The sequence below is a fragment of the Gnatocerus cornutus genome, chromosome 2, assembly GCF_029298725.1.
Source record: "Gnatocerus cornutus isolate USDA-ARS CGAHR chromosome 2, icGnaCorn1.1, whole genome shotgun sequence".
In the NCBI taxonomy this organism is placed as follows: domain Eukaryota; kingdom Metazoa; phylum Arthropoda; class Insecta; order Coleoptera; family Tenebrionidae; genus Gnatocerus; species Gnatocerus cornutus.
The window spans coordinates 19,826,464-19,850,516 of record NC_142234.1 but is presented as its reverse complement, the minus strand read 5'-3'; the positions used below and the strand labels follow the sequence as shown (position 1 = coordinate 19,850,516).

Genomic DNA, 24,053 nt, shown 5'->3' with positions numbered 1-24,053 from the left:
TCTTTCGCTATGGGCAATGGTATAATTTCCACATAAATATAGTAAATATAGTTTTTCTTAACGTTTAATTATAAGATTTGTAACAAGTTTTACTTAACCATAAAACGATTTTATGCTGTGTTAAACTTGGCAGTAATGTGTTGCTGATTTTGTGTGTTAATTTCTTTTTAATTGGTTTATAAAAATATGGTGATTGGTGTGAAAACCACTAGAAAAGCCACACTAAACTCAAAATATTCCTTCCAAACAAAGAGGAAGAAAAAACTAATTACCACCACAAGCATTATCATGGTACAGCTGTTATGCTGGTACTGCAACTTGAACTTTCATGTTTTTCGTTGTTACATTTGAAGGTCTTTACAATCACCAACCGTGGACCTTTAGTTTTCATTTCATTTTTGTACTCATTTTACACAATGGTAAAAAAATAAAACCTTCTACTTCTGGGGAAAAACGCAACACAATGTATACTTCTCGAGAAAGATCAGTTATGCGGTAAATACAGTAAATCTCTGGGTCATCCGGTATTTGGATATTTCCGTTATAATATTGTCATCAGCGTTAACAAGCCGCTATAATTTTCGTATCTGCATGCACTATTTCTTAGCGAAAATGACGCAAGTTCCGGGTTTGACTAATTACAGCCTTGACCTGTCTTTCAATGGCATATCGCTTTGATTGTTTTTACTCGATTCTTTGTTAAATCTGAAGAATTCCGGAGCAATTTAAGGCGGTGAAGATTGGTGAGCAGGATACTGAAATATCGTAATTAGCACAGTCATGACATTTAACAAAGTCGTGGTATTCGTGAGAACATTATTAGAAGCCTAGCTCGCGGCTCAACAAAAATTTACTGTTACGTACGATGGCGGCAAAACATTGGTAACAATACTGAGAGTTGGTAACGATTTTTTGCAGAAATGTGTACAAATAAGACCTGTTAAATGTTAACGTAATAATGATAATTGTCTCGTTGAACCGACCGAACTTACTGAAGCGGAAAGGTGTAATAACTGTGGTAGCACTGGGATTTTTCGGTTTTAATTTTAGATATTTGAATTATATTTAAAAATGACTGATATTGAAGAATTGTGTCACTGTTATAAATTTCCATGTCGTTTGTCATCTTCTAATGGCTTTTGCATGTTTTAGGTATTTATGCTATTCATGTATGGGTTCATAGCGAACGTTTTTGGACTTTTTAAAAGGTAGCAATTAAATATGCTAATTAGATAATGAGAAAATGAGTACTTAAAAGTCGTAATAACAGTTATATTATTGTAGCCAAGACAGACTTTTGTTTGGGGACTGGTTTTTCTTTTTGTAAACCTTGGAAATAAGGACACAGGTCTGGAATCAAATTCAGAATCTGACCACAAGCGTTTAGTGAAATTGCGGTGAAGCATCAGAGAATGAAGTCTTGACATTTTTAAATAAGAATCTTCAATATTTTTTTGCCAGTGTGTGATTTTCTATTTTCGTTTTGATAAAGTCCATCCTAATTTAAGACTTTTACTTTCTCAGAAATGTCTCAACGCAAAACGTCAACAGAAGAGGAGTATAAAAACTCTTCGATGGTCTTAAATATCCAAAAAACTAAATAATTTAGTTCTAATGAATACCTACAATCTCAAAATGTAAAATTTGAAGAAAACGGAAAATTTTAAATCCAAAATGCCACATTTCTAATTTGAAAAATTTAGTGCTGGAGAAGTACAAAGACATTTTTAAAGTGAAATGACCTCCTAATTTCGATTTTGAAGTCTGTTTTGTTCCATCAAGTCCGGACTTAAAGATATTCGTGAAAAAATATTTTTTACGTTCTACTGTACAAATTTTTATTTTTTTTCACTTTTTCTTGAAAACTCGCAAAGTTATGGGATTGCTCGACAGTGTTTTGGAAAGCTAATTTAATAATCTTTCCAACGACCTATAAAACTCATCGCTTGGGTAAGTACTTTTTTTCAAAAAAAAAATCTAGATTGATACGAAAACGTCTTCAAATTTAAATTCAAATTTATTTAAATTATAAAAAACGCGACCAACAACTTTTTAAGAGTTGCTGCATAATTTTTATTTGGGATCTTCCATTCTGACCACTGAAATCATTTAGAAACGTGAGGATTTTTGAAAGTTAACTAAACCTGAATTTTTTGGAGAACAAAAAATCAATTTTTTTAATTAAAATTCATGTAATTCTTGCAATTTTAATGCTAAAGGAAGCAAATTTGGACGTGTTATTAATTTAGGCTTGTTCATTAACTCTGCTAAATTGCAAAATTATACATAAACCAGAAGTGACAAAACTTAATTTTTATTTTGAAAATGAACCAAACATTTTTGAATAAATATGGTAAGAGCTGTAACTTTGGTAATTTTAACGCCAGAGTAATCAAATTTGGGGAGGTTAGTGACTTGAAGTTGCTTATTAAGTGCGTCAAATTTCAAAATTTTCAATCAAACGAGACAAATTTTGAATTTTTTTATTATGAAGTTGAACTGAAATTAAAAAAAATATATTTCAATTTGTAACTCTGGCAATTTTAACACCAACGCAATCAAATTTTGACATGTTACTAATTTATGCTTATTTATCAACTGTGCAAAATTTCAAAATGCATAAATCATAAGACACAAAATTTGAAATTTTTATTGTGAAGATGGACCAGTAACTTCTGAAAACATAATTATGTTAAGATTGTAAATCTAGTAATTTTAACGGCAGAGTAGTCAAATTTGTAGAGGTTAGTAACTTGGAGTTGTTTGTTTAACGTGCCAAATTTCAAAATTATAGGTCAAACAGGAAAAATTTTGGAAATTTTTATTATAAAGACAAACAGAAAATTTCTTCAAAAAAACATTAAAATTTGTAACTCTGGTTATTTTAACATCGCAGCAATCAAATTTGCAATTTAGACTCAGTTGCTAACTATACTAAATTTCAAAAGCCTAGAACCAAAGACACAAATTTCAAAATGTTTTATTTTATAAAAAGGAGAGCAACACCGCTTTGAAAAGAAAATTCTGAAAATAATCAACTTCCACTTTGTGGTCAAAACCGTTTTTTCTCGAAATGGTGAAATCTCCCATAAAAATAATTGCAAAATAATAACAGCTTTCAGCCTTAAACTACGCAGTCTGAAGAAGTTTGTGTAACACTTTTTTTGCCATCCTGAAGATGCTCCTAAATACGAAGATGCTTTCTCGTGGTGTCGTAAAATTATTTAATCAAATGAATTTAATGAAATTCGATTATAATTGTATAAGGTTTCTCGTCCGAATAATCACTTATAATAACTTGTAGTAACGCTCTAGCGTGGCCCAAATCCGCGCATATTTCTAAGGAAAAAAAATCAAAAAAACAAAGCAATTCAAATATACCGCCACATTCTTGCCAACCCTGGCACAACTATATCTCTAGGCGGCAGCCATACTTCATTATGTTTAAAGCATAAAGCCCTATTTAGCTAAAATTGCAACGTCTCCAATTGGGGCAGATATGTTGGGATGGGAGGGAAGTGATTATTCGGACGAGAAACCTTATACAATTATAATCGAATTTCATTAAATTCATTTGATTAAATAATTGTATGGCGGTTTCTCGTCCTCTAATCACTTATAATAACTTGTAGATGTTTAAAGCTGCGTTGCGATTTTTCCCTTAGACAATCATCAAAAAATAAAACTATTTAGTGATGTGTGGAAGAATACATGAATACGATTAAAGGATTTACTAAAAAATTAGTGATGCTACCCTATATTAATTATGCTCCTTCCAAAGGTGGTATGTACCTTGTACAGGTCAATTATAAAACCCTTCGAAGGACAAGGATTGTTCTGCCTAACCAGCGGTCTTCCAAATTACATCTATGGAAATTCCCTGTCTTTTAACAACTAAGTTAGTTGTATGTCTTGCAAAATGAGAATATTTCTCAATATCAATACCAGCTGCAGAGAAAGAGTACTCTTGATCCATCTACTGATGTTTTGACTAGTTGCCTTCCTGAGGTTTATCTGAGTACCTAAGAATGAATATTCAATACCTCCATGAATGAAATCTTGTAACGTAGTAAAATGGACGCTACGAGTAAGTTTTCATCTTCTTAAAAAAAGAGAAGCTGCAACAGGGGTGAATATCCGCTTGCGAGCTAGTGTTTAATGCATTTAAAATCTTGATTTTATCCTCTCCATTTTGGTAACAAAAAATTTGCACCCGATGAGCAGTACCCAAAAGTCAGTGTTTACCTCGCTTGTAGGACAAATTAATGAAACAATTTAAGATTTTAGAATTAAAACCAAAAATAAGATATATTGAAGCACTGGAGAAAAGCTGTATCCATACGTCTTCATATTTGAACTTTCCTGTTCTCAACTTACAGATCCTTTAGGTACATATATTATTAAGAGGGGATAATGACAGACAATCTGGTATAACCAAACAAAGCAACGTGCTGATCTGTGACATCGTAACTATTGTTTTGGAAATAAAAACATTTTGTAGGAAAGACAAGCATGACTTCATTCTCCTTCTTCTTTTCACAATAGTCCTACCACCAATTGTGTGTGTTGATCTGTAATCGATAATAAAAAACAAGGTTTACTAATAGCATCAGAACCATGCTTGTAACGGTCAGTTGGGAACCACTAATATGCCTTCAGCTTGGTCATTAAAGATCTATTTAGGGTAAGAAAAAATTTGTCCAAGTTACTGTAAATAAATGCATCTATCGCTAAGGAATTTAAATCTCTTAGCCACGAAAAATATGTATCATATTGTTATTTCAAATTGAACACAAACTGATCCAAAAACCTGTACAATCTGATTAAAAATTGTATAATTTGGTTTCCATCGAGATCATTCAAGGATCGCGATCAGCGAAAACATTTCGTTAGAAGAAATGTATAAAGCATCCAACCATCTTCCTATGCTCGCAAAATTGCCAATCCTTCTTGATAGCCTGAAAAGTTGTGAATTCCCATTCAATTTATGTAAGAGAAGACTGTTGTGTTGTCCTTTCTCAATGAAAAACATTACCTTATTACAGCTTCGTAAACTTTGACGAAGCACTTGGTACCTAAATAACTGTCAAAAGTTCAAGATCATTATTGTAAAGGGTTTTTGGTTCATTGCTGAGCCTCAGCGACATTTTTGTTTCTATTTTGGAGTTCCTAACTGTGGAAATTTCACAAGACATCAAAAAACCCATTCATATATCCTCAGTTTATACCTGCAAGCTCCTAAAAAACCAGATTCTGTAACCAGCAGTCGGTACGAACAGTTTGGTCACTGCGTCGTCACCCTAGCTGTCAGTAGAAATAAAACACATTCTAAGCAGTCTTTTCTCAATACAATATACGAAAGAGATCGTACTTTTTACCATAGAACTCCACCAGCCATAGTGCCCGACCTGAGCTGGATGCATCGTACTTTCAATTTCCAATGATTCATTTCGTATTGAATTATATGCTTTTGCAATATTCGAGTGCCACCCTTCAAGATCCTGTGAACTGCTTTAGCAATCAACATATTGGAGTTATATTTTCTGAGGACTTGGTGAAAAATAAGTAAATTCCCCTTGAAAAATTTGCACATAGAGCTAACCGTATTTTACTGCTGGATATGCCGATACCAAAAATGCTAACCAATAAATAAATGTCCCAACGGTACACGTGAAGTGTCGTTGAAAACATCAAATCTTCTTGGAGGTTTTAGTTTTCTTGTCGTCAAGTAAAAGAATAAGGATGTTGATAGTATCAAAAACGACGACTTAAAAATTTGTCTTGGAAGAGAAGTAGATTACTTTTGTCTCTGTTTGTAATGAAACCAAGTTCCTCTAATAGAGTTGTTGTTAGTATCGGATTGGATGAACACTGTGTGGGAGTATCTCCAAGTATCCTATCGGGGTAACATCTAAATAGATGATACAGAGGATGCCTTTGTTTCCTAGCCAAGTTGCAACGAGTTTCATTATTTTAGTAAAAAACCAGTAGAGCGAGTTCAGCTCAAAATCAACCAGCCAAATTCATCAGTATATCCTGAAACCAAAATCTGAAAGATACTTTCGGTGTCCACTACGAACGGAAACAACAAAATAGGTTAATTTTGCCATCAAATTACTTCGCTTCATGGACTTGATTCGGTACGATAGTCCTCCATTTTAAATGAAGAGAATCAACAATGTTTATCAGCTGTCTAGGGTTCAGTATGAACCGATTACTGTCACAGGGCTTTTCTACTAGGAAGTGGTAGTTTGGGGTGAGGTTCCATAATCAGATTGCCCCCTTGCGAATTAAATCGTCAATGGCCTTGAAATTCCTATGTGTTTTGTTGGAGAGACTAGTGATTGAAGAACCAGATTGTTATGGAGTTTTAAGAAAGGGAATTTTTAACCCTTAATCCATCAGAGATTACCAAGTGATTGGTAATTTGTTTCCATTTCTGAAGAGTGCTGTGGCACCTACAACGAATATACTTACGGTATATTTCCGTCTTGTACCGCGACTCTCTCGTTCAATACGACGAGGCTCTCCGGTTTAACGATGCCCATGGCCGTCTCCTTAGGTTCGCTTACTCCCCCCCCTTTTCTTTGAACAAACCTAGCTGGAAACCTTGGTTGAGAGACACCCTGAACGTTTGGAGTGCTAGCTCCATAGCCTAGGCCACTTTGATACGTTCTCATAGACCTGAACAAAAAACTTGGTTTGATGGAAGGGACAGCTACAACGGCGCTGAAGAGGCATAAGCCTAAAGCGGCGCTTTCAACAGTATGTAATACATCTTTGTCTGTATTGTTTACTTTGACTTGTACATCTGTTGAATAAAATACATTTTAGTACTACTGTCACAACCTGTCCTACAGATGTTGAAGGGTAAGCTTTGCCGCCGTTCGACGGATAATTTCGACAGGGGTCAGTTAGTAAACGACATGAGTCTACATGGTTCATGGTACTCATAGTTTCCTTCCTTATACTGTAAGTTGTCATCGTTCTTTCCTGAAAAACGGTTACCTTTTCCAACTGGTTTTGGAAACCTGCAAAAGTCAAATCCTGGCGTAGTTTGTTAACGGATGACAGCAAAAAGTTGGTGGCAGATGACAGCAGGACGTTCTGAACCAACTTACGGGGCCTTGAGGACTGAGCAATTTGTTGAAGTGGCTATTTTGGACATAATTGTCTCCCTAGGACCATAGGACCCGTTTTACTGAAGATTGATGCAGTTGAAATTCTTAAAGCTGGGGACGTGATGGGTCTTCTTCAAGAGTGTTCAGGATTTCCGGCCCCAGCAACTCGACAGTTTTATTTCCAGTCTTGAGAAACTGGAGTTAATTGATGCCACTTTAACACTATCCACGAATTTGGGGTGAAAGAGGTTTGCCACGTGGATAGTGCGGGGTTCTGGGGTTTGTACTCTGCAAGAGCTTTACCCGTATGTGACTGGGATCGCCACGCGAACCCCCTAAATCCCACGATGTAGAGGTTCTGGATAGCCCCGTTCATCTAACCTCAATTCCCGGGTTTTCAAGCGCTTTGCAAAATTCCTGCGGGAAACATGCTCATCCTCTGAGTCGGAGGTGACTCTATGCTGTTTATGTTTGTCCATTTTTGCTTCTAAAGCTACAAAAAAACGAATTAATACCTGAATATGGTGACAAACACACTTGCGGTTTGGGCGCGCAAAACGTAATGAAGTATGGCTGCCGCCTAGAGATATAGTTGTGCCAGGGTTGGCAAGAATGTGGCGGTATATTTGAATTGCTTTGTTTTTTTGATTTTTTTTCCTTAGAAATATGCGCGGATTTGGGCCACGCTAGAGCGTTACTACAAGTTATTATAAGTGATTAGAGGACGAGAAACCGCCATACAATAACGCGTAGGTAAACAAATGAGAAGCGAAGACAAAGAGCTATACTGGGCGAATCGGGTCTAAGGAGTTTATTAACCTCGTCCACAACTGCTGCTCTTCAGCGGTATTAACTGACCAGTATGGTGCCTTCTTGTACCTATTTTAGTGGCGCTCAATGGATTTTGCAATAAACTACACTTATATACGTTGTATATCTAACCTCGGGAAATAAAACTATCCAATGAGATATCCGGCTTTTAAAAGCTGTTATCGTCAATTCCAGACGTCTTTAGTATGTTTCCAGTTCGTATCAAGAATTGCAATGAACCACAATCTCTAGTGAGGCTTGTAATTTTTTGTAATGCCTGAGCGAAAGAAATGTGAAATTATCGCGCAAAAATACTAATGTGTGTCATCCGTTTTCATCTCTTTTTCCAATCGCAGATCTTCTCTTTGTAATGTATGCAGACTTTTTTGTAACTTTTTCTTCCATTGTTTGGATTTTGTGCAAATTTGAATTATCTGATTCGTTATTGCAACAATGAAAGTGTTTTAAGTAGTAATGCTCTGATTAACGTGATAGCTGCATCAGGAAGTCTGATCGGAGAATTTGATGGTGAGCGCTAAGAATACAAATGTTAAATGTTCTTGCGTAACACTAATTATTATCATCAGAGGGGTTAGAAGTGAAACCAAATAATTACAACTAACCACAGTAGGAACATGATTGTGGCGATAAAAATAATTAAAAAGGTGAGATAATGGTGGGAAAGTGCTATTTGCATTGATAGTCTATTTGCATCTGAAGATGTTTACAGTTACCATTTAACGACAGCTATTTCTGACTCAGAAGCTGGAAAAATTATGTTTGCACAGCCTTGATAACTCGAGCTAACGGACTAAATTTTGTCGGAAACGCGAGAGTACATTCTTTTCTCATTTGGAACGTGACAACAATAACCACTTTGTTCTGAAAATGGGCAAATTCAACAATGAATAGTCAAACTATTGTAATGTGACTTTAACCATAAATCCTGCTAACCATACTAATATGTAGTTTATGTCGTTAGCTTATAGTTTCTCTATCAACCTAAATTGTGTTTGACTTGTAGCTACGTTTATTTTATTTGCGAGGTCTAATCAAAACGACTGGAAGTGTCCCAGTTCGAGCAGATGGGACCAAATCATCGAAAACTAATCAGGAACACAAAAAATGTTAATGATAAAGACAATTAGCATCAAATGTGTGCCAAAGCTTAGAAAGCTAAATGAATAAAATAGAAAAAGTTGCATGTCTGCTCCATCATTGAAATCTTTCTCCGGTAATTGCCGAGAAAATGAAAAATGTCGCATCGCCTGCAAAAACGGCAATTGTCACCGAATAAATTTCCGTATTAATGAGCGTCCAACCATCAGATGTCAAAGACATTGCGAGGGGAATAAACTTCGCTCGTAAATACCTCCAATTCCATTTCCATTTCGTCGAATTATTTTCTATTTCAAAACTAATTATTTTACATTATATCGCCACTTTTCATGAATCATTAAAACCTCATTGGTATCCAGCATCCTCAGAGTCAACGTGACCGGTTTCAAACATAGTTGCAAGAGTCACCTAAACGAAGAGCAATAGTTATTACATCACGTCGACGCGCCAAGCGACCTGGATGACCATCACAGGTCAAGTTACAAGCTACGGTTCTTTTGTAACCGATGCATAATTCGGACGATGTGGATTATTTCATAGCTGAAAGACACTTAATTGGGTTCAAAAATGTTGATGAGGTGGAAAAAATCGACCACGAAACGAGGTGTGGCACGGCGTGGAAAATCGGACCGAAAAATGGCGAAGACGCTGAGGAAAAATTCTTATCAAATTCCTTAACTTTAATAACGTTGTAATTAAAGTCTCGGCTTAAACGCAAATTTCAGAGACATGCATATCGACAATATTAAATATATGCACAACATGTGAAGGTTTATCAGTTTAACGTGACATTCTCAGCACGTTGTTATATAATAATTGCACAATTATGAGGAAAACAAACATTTGTGCGATGTGGACATGTTGAATATTCGTTCTTGTTTTAAAACCGCCTAATAAAATAATTCAGAGAGGGTTAAAAAGGTTGGCTGAAATAGGTACGCAACGAGGTCGGGTCAAATGTTATCGTAAAACTTTCCCTATTATCTCAGAATCAACAAAGACTATTAGCATCATCCGCTTTCCGTTTGCTTGTGAAGACTATCAACGATTTTGTTAATTTGCGCGTTAATTAAAAGCTTCAATTTTACTTTCAGTTAGAGAGTAATCCATTATTGTGTGAATGAATGTGATCTATGTAAAATTGCAGTTTTTAAGACAATAATAGAAGTAGACTTCTGCCCACTCCAGTTTTCACTTTGCATAATTAAAATAAGATTGTCCTAATATTATAATTTTAGATCGCGTTTTAGTGGAGTTTTGCAATCGAAGGATTAAACTATAAACCTGCAATAGCACAGTTTCTATTTAGTAAGCATGACGGATAAATTTCATACGCAGACTTCGAAGTGGAACAATAGCAATACTATTAAGTTTATAACAGGAAATAAAACTTTGTACAAGTAATTTTCGATATTTCACACACTTCCACATGAAGTTTATTCACAAAAACAAACTTGGATTCTTACAATAGTATCTTGTGGCGATCTTTGATGAGCAGTGGCATAGAAAGAAACTTTCCCTTTTGTAGTCAGTTCTCATCACCAGTATTGAACATCCCTCAGTGATTAAAGCACGCGAATTTAAAAGAATGTCGAGTGAAAATAAAATAAACAATTAATATTATGCTATTATGATGACGACCTAGACCTAAATTCGGTTCCCATGTCATTATCCGTGCATCTTTCCAAAAGAACCATTCGTGATTCCAAATAATTAATGCGGTTGAAAGTAAAACACTTTCTTTAATGAAAGCCGGTATTAAAGGTATTATTAATCAACAAAGTTTTGAAGATTCGGCTCAAAACCTATCATTAAAATCAAGTGTTAAGATTCCTCGGAACCTTTCCGGCGGGTTAATTGAGGACGACATTTATCCAAGCACCTTGGTAATATTCATTTTTAAGTGAAACCTACAGAAATTCACGTGTTTCAAGGTAAAACTTTTTCTAGTCGGAAGCTGACGTTGTTGACATAGTTAATTTACCTTGCTGGTGTGGAAAAATTCAAATTCAGTTTTCGAACTGCTAATAAACGAACTGATATTCAAGTAAAGCATAACACATGTAATTTGCACCGGTTCGTGTTTGCAACTAGGAAGAGAAAGAACTTCCTACCTGCAACATTTGTACAAAAACGCGAGGTAAAGCTGTTACTACACAAAAACGAAAAAGAGATTCAACTACAAAACGATGAATAAAAATTGCAGTTACTGGTTGATGTATAGAGATTTTGAGCTCACTTTTGGATTCTGCGTAAAATTCTGTGTTAAATGAACATCAACAACTTGAGTTTGGTTTACAAATAAATGAAAAAATGATTAGGTTTTTAGTTTTTTTGGGTCATTTTTAACAGACTTTTTTGGCACGAAAATGACGTTTAATATTTTTCAGTTGTACATCAATCGAAACAACAGCGAATTTCAGATTGGTAGGTCTTATAGTTGGGTGTGGCAGTCAAAAAAAGTTTTTATCGTTTGAGCTGGAATTTTTTTTCGCAAAAAATTGGATATTGAAGTTTGGGCTTTTGAACACTTTTTCCAAAGTAAAATGAGCCGAGGAAAACGATTGCACAAACCGCATCTCAATATTTGTTATAGTTTTCGAAATATTTTGCTTTAAAAATTAGAAAAAATGAATATCAACTCTTCGAAACTTTGATCGGCTATAACCTGATTTGGAATCTTCGGAAAATTCTGTGTAAAATGATGTAAATAACACAACTTTACTCCAAAAATAAGCGAGACATCAATATCAGAAATTTGGCATAGTTTTAGTCATGAATTTTGGCGAAAAACTGCAACATTCGACTTTTGGAAAATCCAAGAACTATTTTTTATATAAAAAATTGCGAGAAAAACGATAGCGCAAACCGCATCTGAAATATCTGAAATAGTTTCCAAGATAGCGAGTACGAATTGTTTTGAACCTTCAAAAATTTGGCTCTCTGGCGACAACCCAAAAATTCAAACGGCCATAACTCAGTTATTTGTTGACGAAAATTCAAAAATTCTTATGTTTTTGGATTCAGCGTGACATTCTGCGTAAAATGAGACCCAAATGTTGTTGAGTTTGCGTAAAAAATAAACGAGGCATTGGCCAAAAACTGTTTTGAAAACGTCATTTTAGGGTGATTTTCAATCAAAGTTTTCAAAATGAAAACGACGTTTAATAGCTTTAAATTATACATCAGTCGAAAAAGGAGCTCAAAATCTATCTATTGGCTAAATTTGAGATCGATCGGACAAATAGTTTGCAAGCTATGGCCAAAAATAAAAAAAATTGAAAAATTTTTATCGTTTGCTTCAGAATTTTTTTTCGCGAAAAATCGACTATCGAATTTTGGGCTTTTGAGAACATTTTCTAACGTAAAATGAGCCGAGAAAAAGAATGGCGCAAACCGCATCTTAATATCTCAAATAGTTTCCGAGATATTTAACTTTAAAAATTACGAAAAATGAGGAAAAATGAAAATTAACTTTCCGAAACTTTGATCGGCCATACCTCAGTTATTTGTTGTCGAATCTGAATTTAAATCCCAGATTTGGAATCTGCGTAAAATTCTGCGTGCACTGATGTACATTAACTTAACTTTACTCTAAAAAATAAGCGAGATATTGATATCAGAAGTTTGGCATAGTTTTAGTCATGAATTTTTGCGAACATTTGCAACTTTCGACTGTAGAAAAATCAAGGAACTATTTCTTATGTAAAAAATCGCTAGAAAAACGATGGCGCAAACCACATCTCAATATCTGAAATAGTTTCCGAGATATCGAGCACGAATTGTTTTGAACCTTCAAAGATTTGGCCCTCTGGCAACAACCCAAAAATTCAAACAAATAAGTACTAATAACTTAAGTTAGCCACACAAATAGAACAGAGTAGTGTTTTTAACTTTTCGCCGCGACATATGAAGAAATGGGTTTTCCTGACGTTCTGTCTCGCACACAACCAACTGCTTAATTTAAAATCTTTGCACAACTCTTACGAAATCTTATCCTATGATAACAATCAGGAGAGAGTTGAAATTAAATTACCGTAAGTAGTTATGTTAGCTTTGATCATGATTTGTACAAACCGCTGCACATGACTTAATTTTAGATTTTTATTTAAAAATGTTGGGCTTTGGAACGAGATGCAGGGTGAGTTTCAAGTTTCCATTTTCTAATTCATTAAATTTCATTTTGTCCACTTCCTTACGTACTTCCTGGCGAATTTTTTTCTGTTTTATTCTGTGGTATTTCACTTGTACTTTCTTTGTCAACTTTCATCGGATTTGACGGTTTTTTTTGGGAATTTTGTTTAAAAAAATGCTTGATTTCATATTCACAGCAAGTGGAGTTTCTTTGCTTTCTTCTTTTCTGCGTGTGGCTCTGTAGGTCACCTCTTCGGTCATTTCCCATCCACGCTCTGCTTTTTTCCTTCTTTCGTAATCATGTAACATTCTGAATTCAGAAATCTATTATTGGACTATGTATAATGTTTTAGTTCTAACTAATTTTTAATTCAGTTAAATTGGCTTAACTGTACAACACTAAATAATTCTACAATTTCATTTTATTTTCTGCCATTGCCAAATCAGTTACCCGAGATGATAAATTCTTGCACCATATTTCATTACCATCGCCGTAAAGTCCAACAAAACAGAAAAAGTGTGCGTTTCAAAATGCCTCGCTTATCTCCACAATACCAGTCGCATGCCAGCATTCATTAAGTTAATACATAAATTTTTATCATACAATGTAAGTTTCATTATAAATACACTAATTTCCCACCATGAGATCGCATTAACAGTCAGTCATAAACAACAATAACTTTCTTCCTTAAGTTACCATACAAACAACAATTACGAGAAGAAAAAAAATACTTAAAATTCAAAAAAATTCGAAACGCTTTTCAGACGAAAGTGAAGAGGCTCAAATTGTGGCGTAATTACCCAGTAAAAGCAGGTGAATTAGTTCGGGTAGTAGTAATTTCCTCAATGATGTTAAACAGTGGAAAAATTTATTTGGGAGCGAATTAGAGGAAAGTGTCCCCAGCGTGAATAAATTATTGATGTTATTGATCAATCTATTAAATAAATCTTAGAAGTAATCACGAATTTAGTATCAGCCGTCGAGTTATTTGATTAAATATCTCATTAGCACATTCTTAACTTCTTCACGGTTAAAAATAGAGGTTTATGAGTCATTAAATAATTCGATTAATAAGATGTGTCTGCTATAAACAATATAATAAACTGCCGACTTGGTATTTGAAATAATAACATCGAAACCGAAAGTGAATTTCTATTCACAAGCTGCTAACACAAATAATTTATATGCAAAACTGCAGAGACACCTTAAAATGCACACCCACTCCACAGAAATGACCGTTTTCTGTCGTCTTTTTTCACTTCTCTTTAAGTATCTGCATGACTTTCTCATTACTGTGCCATACATAAATTTTTCGCCAAGGTATTTGCCCTTGTATTCTTCCTATCACTGCATACTAACCTCGAATTCTCTCAAGATGGTAGGAACTATCCATGCAAAGATGTGTCATTTAGAGCATTTATCAGCATTGTGAGTTGAATGTTTCTAATTTTCTACTAAGGTAGTCAACAGTACTTTATCCTTCGTTTTATTTAACAATTGCTCAACGTCGTATTACCACAGTTTGAAATGTTTTAATAATAAATAATCCAAAGATCGATAGTTCAATGTCGTCTACCAAACTTTTATGTCGTAGATTTGTGTAATTAAAGTGGACATAAATGGTAATTTTGTCGTTTTCTTCGTGGAAAAGCAACGAATAAAAGTTTATTGTTTAATTGGTGGTTGCAATAAAATGTCGATTAAAAAGAGGACTTAATCATGGGTACCCTACATGCAAATTTCTTGTGCTAGACTTCTTGAAATTTCCTTTAGTTCTGGTGCTCCAAATTTTCAGTTATTCTCAAAAATCTTTCCATTTTTCACGCTTTCAGTTTTGTTGTCCGTTAAAATTTGTAACTCTGTAAATGTTAGCTCCATCAGAACGAAATTTGGGGACGCTACTACTTTTAACACGTTTATTTACTGTTGGAAAAATCAAAATTCTAAGGTAAGAAAGAAGAATTTTAAAATTTTTTAATTGAGGCGCGTCTTGAAATCTTGAATTCATTTTAATTAAAAATCTGTAATTCTGGTTATTTTAACCCCTTCACAATAAAATTTAGGGTGGCGACTATTTTTGATTCGCGGATTAACTGTACCAAAAACCAAAATTCTTAAGCTTGAGAGACAAATTTTGTAAATTTTTATTTTGGGGACTAAAAAAATTTGTCAACGAATTTAATTAAAATTTGTATTTCGGGTAATTTAAGCATCATAACAACGAAACTTGGGGACGGTGTTACTTTTAACTTGATGATTTATTGTTGCAAAAACCAAAATTCTAGAGTAAAAAAGACGAATTTTAAAAATTTTTAATTAGGGCTTATCTAAAAATTTTCAATTCATTTTAATTAAAAATTTGCAACTCTGGTTATCTTAACCCTTTAACAATGAAATTTGGGGAGGCGACTACTTTTGATTCGTCTATTAACTAAAATTCTAAAGCAAGAGAAACAAATTTTGTAAATTTTTATTTTGAGGACTAAAAAAAATTGTCAACGACTTTAATTAAAATTTATATTTCAAGTAATTCAAGCACCATAACAATGAAATTTGGGGACGTTGTTACTTTTACCTCGTTTATTGACTGTTGCAAAAATAAAAATTCTCGGACAAGAAATTTTTATTTTGAGGCCCAAGCAAAAAACTTTTCATCATCAAAATTCTTCAATTTCTCAGGTACTTTTAATTGAAATTTTGAAGTTCAGACAAAAAATTTAAAAACAACAGTTATAATAATCGACTTTAGTAGTAATAAAAGTAAAGTTTAAAAGAAGTGGAACCAAGGAAATTATGTTAGAGTTCACAAAATTCTTAACAATAATAATTAGAAAAGCTAATAATACTGTTTGTTTGTATTACATCTGAATCCATCTTTGGAGTGAAGGCTTCAAGCCACCACAATAGACATAATTGAGTAATATTCCTGTAACAGTAATAATAATATCGCTAGTGTTAATTGCTCTTCCCGGATAATCCGTTGCGCCACTGTTGTACTTAAAAATTCACTTGAGAAATATTTTTTACAGAAATTATGCGCGAGGATGTAACATATGTGTTGTTGTTAGATATCCATCTTAGCATGCAAGCCTCTTTATTAGTGGCTAATTTAAATCGTCTTGTAGCGGTACTTTGTGACCTCGTCAACTTGCATTTTTTAGAGAAATAATTAAAAAGTTACAGTTATAGCGACAGTAACGGTCAGAATTTGGCTATTCATACTTTTCATTTGCACAATATCCTTTTCACCACTAAAGAGTAAACCAAACGGAATAACACAGAACCGCAACTTTCTTATTTCGTGTAGATATTTAATAATCATTATATTATTTAGCAAATCAAAAAGAAAACGAGCATTTTCACTTCTATGACACAAAAACTGCAAATAAATAAAACAATTCCAATTTCGCGCTACTTCCTATTTCCTGTTATGTTTTCTAGGTGAAGACATAATTACCATTGTCTAATTGGAATACGACGTAAAATCATGTACGAAGTTTGGTATTAAATACAGTTATGTAATGTCAGTAGGGCAAGTCGGTATGTAAATATGAAAAAGAGGTGTGGCCCACCAACGCTGTCTGGCATTAAGTTGCTGCTCTTGTACTTATTGCTTTGTAATTTTACTTACACTTGAGAATGACTCAACCGTGGAGAACGAAAAAACGCAACACAGGTCAAAATTTTAAATGAGGAGAGATGCGGGAAGATAATTTTAAATGTCGACCTGCCTGGCATTTCAGTTTACAAAGGTTAAATATGAATGGAAGATGAGATTCCGAGCCTACAACTGACTCGGGTGAAAAATTATGCTCGCGTGATATAATGCAAGAAGCATGCAGCTTTTACAGGAGAGTGATTTTGATTTAAATACAGTCGAACTTCCACAACTCAAACTTTTATTACTCGAACTTTTCTCAACTCCGAAATTTATTTTATTTCTTTACGTTTTCCTTAAATTTTATATGTGATTTCATCTCTATAACTCGAAAATTTCTATAAATCGAATTAAATTTTGACAACATACGATCTGTAAACTTCCATAACTCGAAAATTTTCTCAGAATTAGTTTGTAAAAGATTGTAGTACTTTCCTGAATCTTCTGAAGCTTTCAATGTCACCATAAATCTAGAATTTTATCAAAAGATAGCTATGAAACTTGCAACAAGATGCCCAAAATTGATCTATTCAGAATTTTATTTCTTTTATAATTCTTTAAAAAACAATTCTATGGAAAAAATTGTAAGAACAAACATTTGCGATAAAATTTAATAAAGGATTATGGACTACTATTTTTTCTTTAGTTTTTTTTTTAACTCGAAATTTCTTTAACTCGAACCAATTGTGGTTTCCCTTCAGGTTTCGAGTTATGGAAGTTCGATTGAAGTTATTTCACTGCAAATAAAAATTGATCTAAAAATGAACTAAATTCGATTGGTTTGACGATTGAAGCATGAAAAATTAGTAGAACAAGGAATCTAGAAGAAAATGGTATCAAAAATTGTAGAAATAGTCCAAAGAAGCTAGAAGTCAACATAGAATGAAGGAATAGAAATATAACCCAGAATTTGCATCTTGAAGGTACAAAACACAAGTTTAAAAGTTTTTCGTGCGTATTTTCGCAAATTCGGTTTTGTTTTTCGCTGTTTAATTTCGCAAGAGGATGCACATCAAGATTTTACATTGATAACCGCGATAATTTTTCCATTATGAACAGGTTTTGGATTTAATAATGACCAGCTTATTAAAAATTCCAGTAGGATAATTAATTCAGCTGCTCAATTTCGAAGCCTCTTATTTTCATTTTTCCAATTGTGCATGATCCTGAACTTGGACTATGCAAATTTCCGCCAATTTATGACCGCTTTTCACATTATTCCATCCGCGTCCGTATTGCTAATGAAGTGACATCACGATGCCGCACAGGACAAGTGCATCATCCAAGTGCAAGGATTTATGTAATTGTCTAGACAATGAGCGAAACGCAATTATGTGAAAGAAAAGCTATTTACGACGATTTTATACAGTGTCCGTTTCTATTCTTTCCATGGAAGACATATGGTACTAAATTGGGAGGATAACTGTGGTATTTTTATCGATGTGTAAAGCCGGAGTTCGCTAATCAAATTAAAAAAAAGTGGGACAAAGATTGAATCCTTTCCAGTCGGGATAACTGTTTCTTAATAGTTATCTAAGTCTTCCGCTGTAGATACGAGACAGAAAAAGTTGTCAATGACTAAAAATGTAGAACAGTCGGCGGAAACATATCTAAATTGTTTACTTTAATTATTAAGTTGAATTATTCAGTGTTAAATTATACACATTGTTATACTCTACTGGCGCCTGAACCTTGAAGTGTCGTAAAATTTTGACCATGGAATTATTTAATTCGAGTCTAGGCGGTTTTTTCCAAAAAATGTTTTATTGCAGGAGCAGGTTTTGATCAGGTGAAAGGAAACAAACCTTTTTGCATTACTTTATTTAATTAGTTACTCTCCTATAATTTATGTTTAATCTTCTACTTTAGATTCTCTCCATTAAAGAGCTATTATTGCGAAAAACAATCATTTTAAGGTTGCCATTGGGTATATTTTGACCTTTATAGGCACAACAGTAATTTATAACAGAATTAATGGAAGTTATTACTTAATGCGCAACCTTAATTTTATGTAATTATGACGACCTCTCTTCTTCTAAGTGACAGAATTACTTGCAAAAAACTAGAAATTTTTACTCTATTAATTTATCGATTTGAAGCATGCTTCACTGATTTTACAGTGAAAGTGGAGGCAGTTTTTGAGCCCAAAAACGCTCGCGCTGGCTGGACATTCATTTTAACAAATAGTTAAAGTTGAAGGTTAGTTCCATTAAGATGAATGTTCTTAATAATTTATATAAATATTGCTCAGGTGCTTTGTCGTTTCTTTCCACAACTTTTACCGACTTTACTGTTAAATTAGCCTCATTAGAAGTGAAGGACATTAAACTATTTTGTTATTTTTAATGAATTTGTTTATTTATGTTTTGGTTGGTTTCAGGAAGAAAACTGGAAGTCTTGGGATCAACACGACACAGAGGTAAAAATTTAGAGATCTGTTGATGTAATCAAGCGTGCAAAGTCATAAATTGTCCCGTTTCACTGTGTTTGAAAGTTTCTCTACTAAACTGATCGCAAATTTTAGCTCATTGTTGTTAAGATTTCGAGGAATTTTTGATGCAATAGAGCACAATTTATTTAGTTTTGTTCGAATTTATTTTGTATAGATTTTTGGTTTCTAAAGATATTCAGAAGATCAGAAGCAGTTCAGTTTTAAAAATTTCCTGTAGAATATAGAAATGTTTTGATTGAAAGGTCAATCACAGAAATTTCTAATTTATGGCTACCACCAAAAAAGTGGTAATTAGAGGTGAAAAACGTAAAGGACAGCATCCGATTTCCACAAAACCTTCTAATTATTTGCTGAATTTCTGCAGAATTAGCATACCGGATTTTCAATCAAGAATTAAACAAACAGTTGATATCCTTTTGATTGTTATAATAAATAGTGTGTACCTATCGAGAAACGTGATTTTATGCATTATTCATTCCACTACTTGACCTAGTAATGTAATGATCAATGACAAAAACTACATATCTCATCAACTATCTTTAATTAAATTGACCGTGTCGCATTAGGATCAGACAAAAATCGCAGCAAAAATCCGTTTTTCAAATAATTTCTGAAACCAATTGTGAGTAACACACAAACATACATACGTAGACACTGTGTACTCATGATTTTTATCCTCTCAATTTATTTCTATCTTGTCGGGTTTCTAACTTTCGAATAAATTTATGGAATTTGAGTTTGTTTTATTAGGATATTCGTGGACGTTTCTTCAACGTATTTTATTAGCAAGCGATTGTAACACATGTGTAGTTATAACCTATAATCCATTTGGTTCCTGTCTGGCAATCATGAGTTCGTGACATAAACACCTGGTTCCATATACTAGGTACCGTTGTTTCTGTAACGTTTCTTCGCGAATGGAGTCTCCGGTCATTTGGCTTTTAATGGATGCTTAAATGGTCTTTTAGTATGTTACACGTTACGTAATGTGTGTATTGTATGCAAATTGAATAAATATGAAACAAAACGAATTCCTCACGAGTTTCCCAGGTTTTTCCTAAAACTGTAATTTGCGCGGCAAAAAATCACACCAACAAGTTTATATTTAATGAAAGTTTTCGGTATGTGTGAACAATTAGGAGTGATAACGTCACGTGTAGTACTAGAGAAAGGTGGCCTTTGATCGAACACCTCTTGGAATTAATAGAGTGCTTTTACTGCAGTTGACAAATTGATAAAGGCGAAACAAACACCAAATGAAAGTTACTAATTAAAACTTACGTTGATATTGAAATCGAAGGAAATTGTATTTTTGTTAATCCAGCTTGATGGGTGTTTGGTATTTATAGAGCAAGGAGTGTTTGTAGTCATGGACAGGAATGATTTCATTCACATGATCGGCAGGCTCGTGATCGAGGCTGACATGTTCTTGAGCAGGATGTTTTCTGTCTAATTTTTATTTCTTTTGGATAAAGTATGTTTGATATGCGAAAATTAGGACTTATAGGAAATTGAAAATTTTTATATTTTTCTCAGATATAATAAAATTAACTGTAAGTATTACGTTTGTTTAATATACTATAGATTTATATCGTCTGAATTTGAAATATGTAAGTCCGGCTTCTTAATTATAAAACTCAAAATTCAATATCTAAAACTTTGGCCGTTCATAACTCAGTTATTTGTGGATTGATCCTAACAAGTCTTACCTTTTTGGATTCTACGTGAAATTCTGTTTAAAATGAACACAATATTTTAAGATTGCTCCATAAATAAGCGAGATATCAACCAAGTCTGAATTATACACTGAAAGGCAGTTAACTTCTACATCGAAAAAATGAAAATTTCAAATTCGAACTAACTAAGACCGATTTCTAACCTAAAAAATCGCGAGAAAAACGATTTCGAACAGAGTTTCTTTATATTTGCCATAATTCCGGAGATATCGAGCAAAATCGTTTTCGAACCTTTAAAATTCAAACGCCTCTAATTCAGTTATTGCTAGAGTGACGAGAAAAACAAGGGTGGTTTTGGATTCAACGCAAAATTCTGGGTAAAATGAGCTTATATAGCTTAACAAATAAGCGAGATATCGACCGAAATACATTTTCAGAAGGTGTTTTTAGAATCATTTTCAAGAAGCTGTTTTGGGGCAGCTCGAGATCTATCAACTGCCCAAATCTCAGATCGGTAGGGCAAGTAGTTTACGAGGGGCGATCAAAAAACCAAAATTTTTAAATTTTTTATCGATTGAGTAGCAAAATTTTTTTGCCTAAAAAATCGACCATAGAATTTTGGACTTTTGAGGGCGGATTCTAAAGTAAAATGTCCCGAGAAAAACAATGGTGAAAACCGTTTCTCAAAATCTTTCGTAGTTTCAGAGATATTGAACTTCAAAAAGTTTTCAACTCAAAATTCAATATCCGAATTTTTAATCGCCCATAACTCAATTATTTCTGAGCCCATCTTAACGAATCTTATTTTTTTGGATTTTACGTAAAATTCTGCGTAAAATGAGCACCAATACTTTAATAATGGCTCCGCAAGTAAGCGAGATATCGACTGAATTAGATTTAAAACAATTTTTTTTAAATTCGGCATTATGTTATTTAGAACAATCTATACATCTAATGATTGTGTTCCACTTCTGTTAAAACCACCAGTTTTTCCAACAAGTGGATTGTAATCTATTTACCATCAAAACTTGCTCGTCCTTCATTCAACTGCAAACATTCCAATGTTCCGTGAACGCTAACCATAATAATTACAGCAAGTTGAAACATTAATTCGGTGAAGGGTCTATGGCTTTCAATAATAAAAGTGAAATGAGTTTGAATTTTATGTGAAGGCGGATTTCGACGTTTTAACTGATTTCTAATTACATGGAATTACCCGAAAACTTGTCCTTCTGGTATTGTTACGTGGCGGTGACTCGAATGAAATTTTCAATTCAGTCATTTTTCTTATAGAAATCTGTATTCTTTAATAAGCAAGAAGATGTCAAGGTTTAAGGAAGTAGAACAATATGTGGGTGATACGCTTGTAATGTCAGTCATTGCTGTAATTTCCACGTTGAAAATGGAGCATCCTGTTGTTTCGTGAGATACTTGCTTTCAGGAATTTTTCAGACTAGTTTAATAGGTCGTCGTATTTCCTATACCACCCATTGTCCTCCTCTGGCGTCAGTTTTAGTAGTAGCTATATGCAAATCTATCAGATAATATCAGAATTAATGCCACGATAATTTGCGAAGGCGGATGCAAAACATGGAATCACGGATAAAATGTCAGACGTATCTTAAAAACAAACGAGGAAGGAGGCATGGGTGGAGTGAGTGAATGTGTAACAGTGCTCCCAAGTCCTTGATCGAGTACTATCCTTAAGGTCGAGTACCGCCGTGTATTAATTTCAAATCATTGATTATTTATTTATGCTCAGTTTTTACTAAAAGTGTCTCTTGTTTGATTGATTGAGTAAATATTGTATCATTTATTACGTATTGTTGGATTTTTGTGAAGAAACTGAACACCCACGCATTAAGTAACTGTTAATGTTTTTTGCCTACGGGTTAACTGTGCTATATATCTACAATAACAGTTAACAATGTAAGCTGACCGTGATCTCATAATACCTTTTGAGAAACGTGAATGTTGCATTAATTGGAAAGAGTTGATTAAAATGGTGCTGGCTTCCAGATGTTCGGAAAATTGTTTGGTTAGTCATGCTGCGGTGTCAACAACCAATGCATGCTTTGGATGTGGAAGAGAGAGTGAAAAAGTTTCTTATTATCAATTTCAAAATTTTATTTCTCACCGTATCTACTTCATTATTGCCGAATCGCCCTTTTGCATCCAAAATTAGAAGTTTTGAGTTCAAACCAAGAAATCTAAAGAACTAAAACATGGAAATTTTTAATGTTGGAAACCGACAATCAAATCGGTGGCAAATTATCCTAAAAACTGAAGAATCTAGAGAGCCTGATAACAATTTCTAGGGTCCACAGTAGACCTGAAAAAATAGAATGGGCAAACGTAACTCAAAATAAAGCTTAAAATCGAAAAGCCAGAGAGAAACTTAATAATTCAAAATTTCGATTTACAAAAAAGCAATTTTAAGAAATCTGTAGAATTTGAAAGAGAAAATTTTCCTAAATGAATAAATGACGTTTATCCAAAATGCACTAATAAAGTAGTACTTTATTCACTCATTTTAGACAAATAAAGTACTCTTTTACTATCTAAACACTTTAAAGAAAATTATGCTACATTTCCATGACAACAATGCAAGGCATGGCTTTCTAAACGCTAAAAATTTGTCACTCCTGTTACTTCTGTCAATTCTTTTAATGCCTTAATTGCAACCAACAGAGGCTTTGGATAAAATCTCGTATTATATTCGAGTGTAAGGACAAATTATTCACTCCAAAAATACTATTCTCTCGATCTACGATCTCGAGAATAACTGATTTTTGTCGTGAATAATTTGCGTCTTTACACTCTTATTTAATAAACAATATTTCAAATTTATATCATAAGCTAAAGTAGATAATTTTATCAGTTATTGTCGGCCCACAAAATTTTATATTTAACACGCCTGGAATGATATATTGTTCAGTTTTGAGAAACAAATAACTATTTTTTGGATATTATAAAGTTTTCAGAAGTTTTTGCTAAATTGGTCTTGTAAGTTGTACGAGTTTAATACAGAAATTAGATATTTTTTAGATAACCACAAAACAAAATGGTGGATGCGCCGGAC

General features: G+C 33.7%; 1 protein-coding gene and 1 long non-coding RNA gene across 3 annotated transcripts in view; one reads left to right on the top strand and one right to left on the bottom strand.

Annotated features, from left to right (window-relative positions):
- The window catches only part of RhoGEF64C (Rho guanine nucleotide exchange factor at 64C), a 42,049-nt gene that overhangs the window by 3,329 nt on the left and 14,667 nt on the right, over positions 1–24,053 (top strand). For both annotated transcript variants that reach the window (XM_088029972.1, XM_088029971.1), the window contains exon 2: positions 19,224–19,262. The gene's annotated coding sequence lies outside the window, so the exon portion shown is untranslated. The remainder of the gene's footprint in view (positions 1–19,223; positions 19,263–24,053) is intronic.
- Positions 6,148–7,705, bottom strand: LOC148179865 (uncharacterized). Its single transcript, XR_015769594.1, has 2 exons — positions 7,503–7,705; positions 6,148–7,456 (listed from the first exon to the last, which is right to left on the bottom strand). It is a non-coding gene; the product is annotated as an uncharacterized LOC148179865 (long non-coding RNA).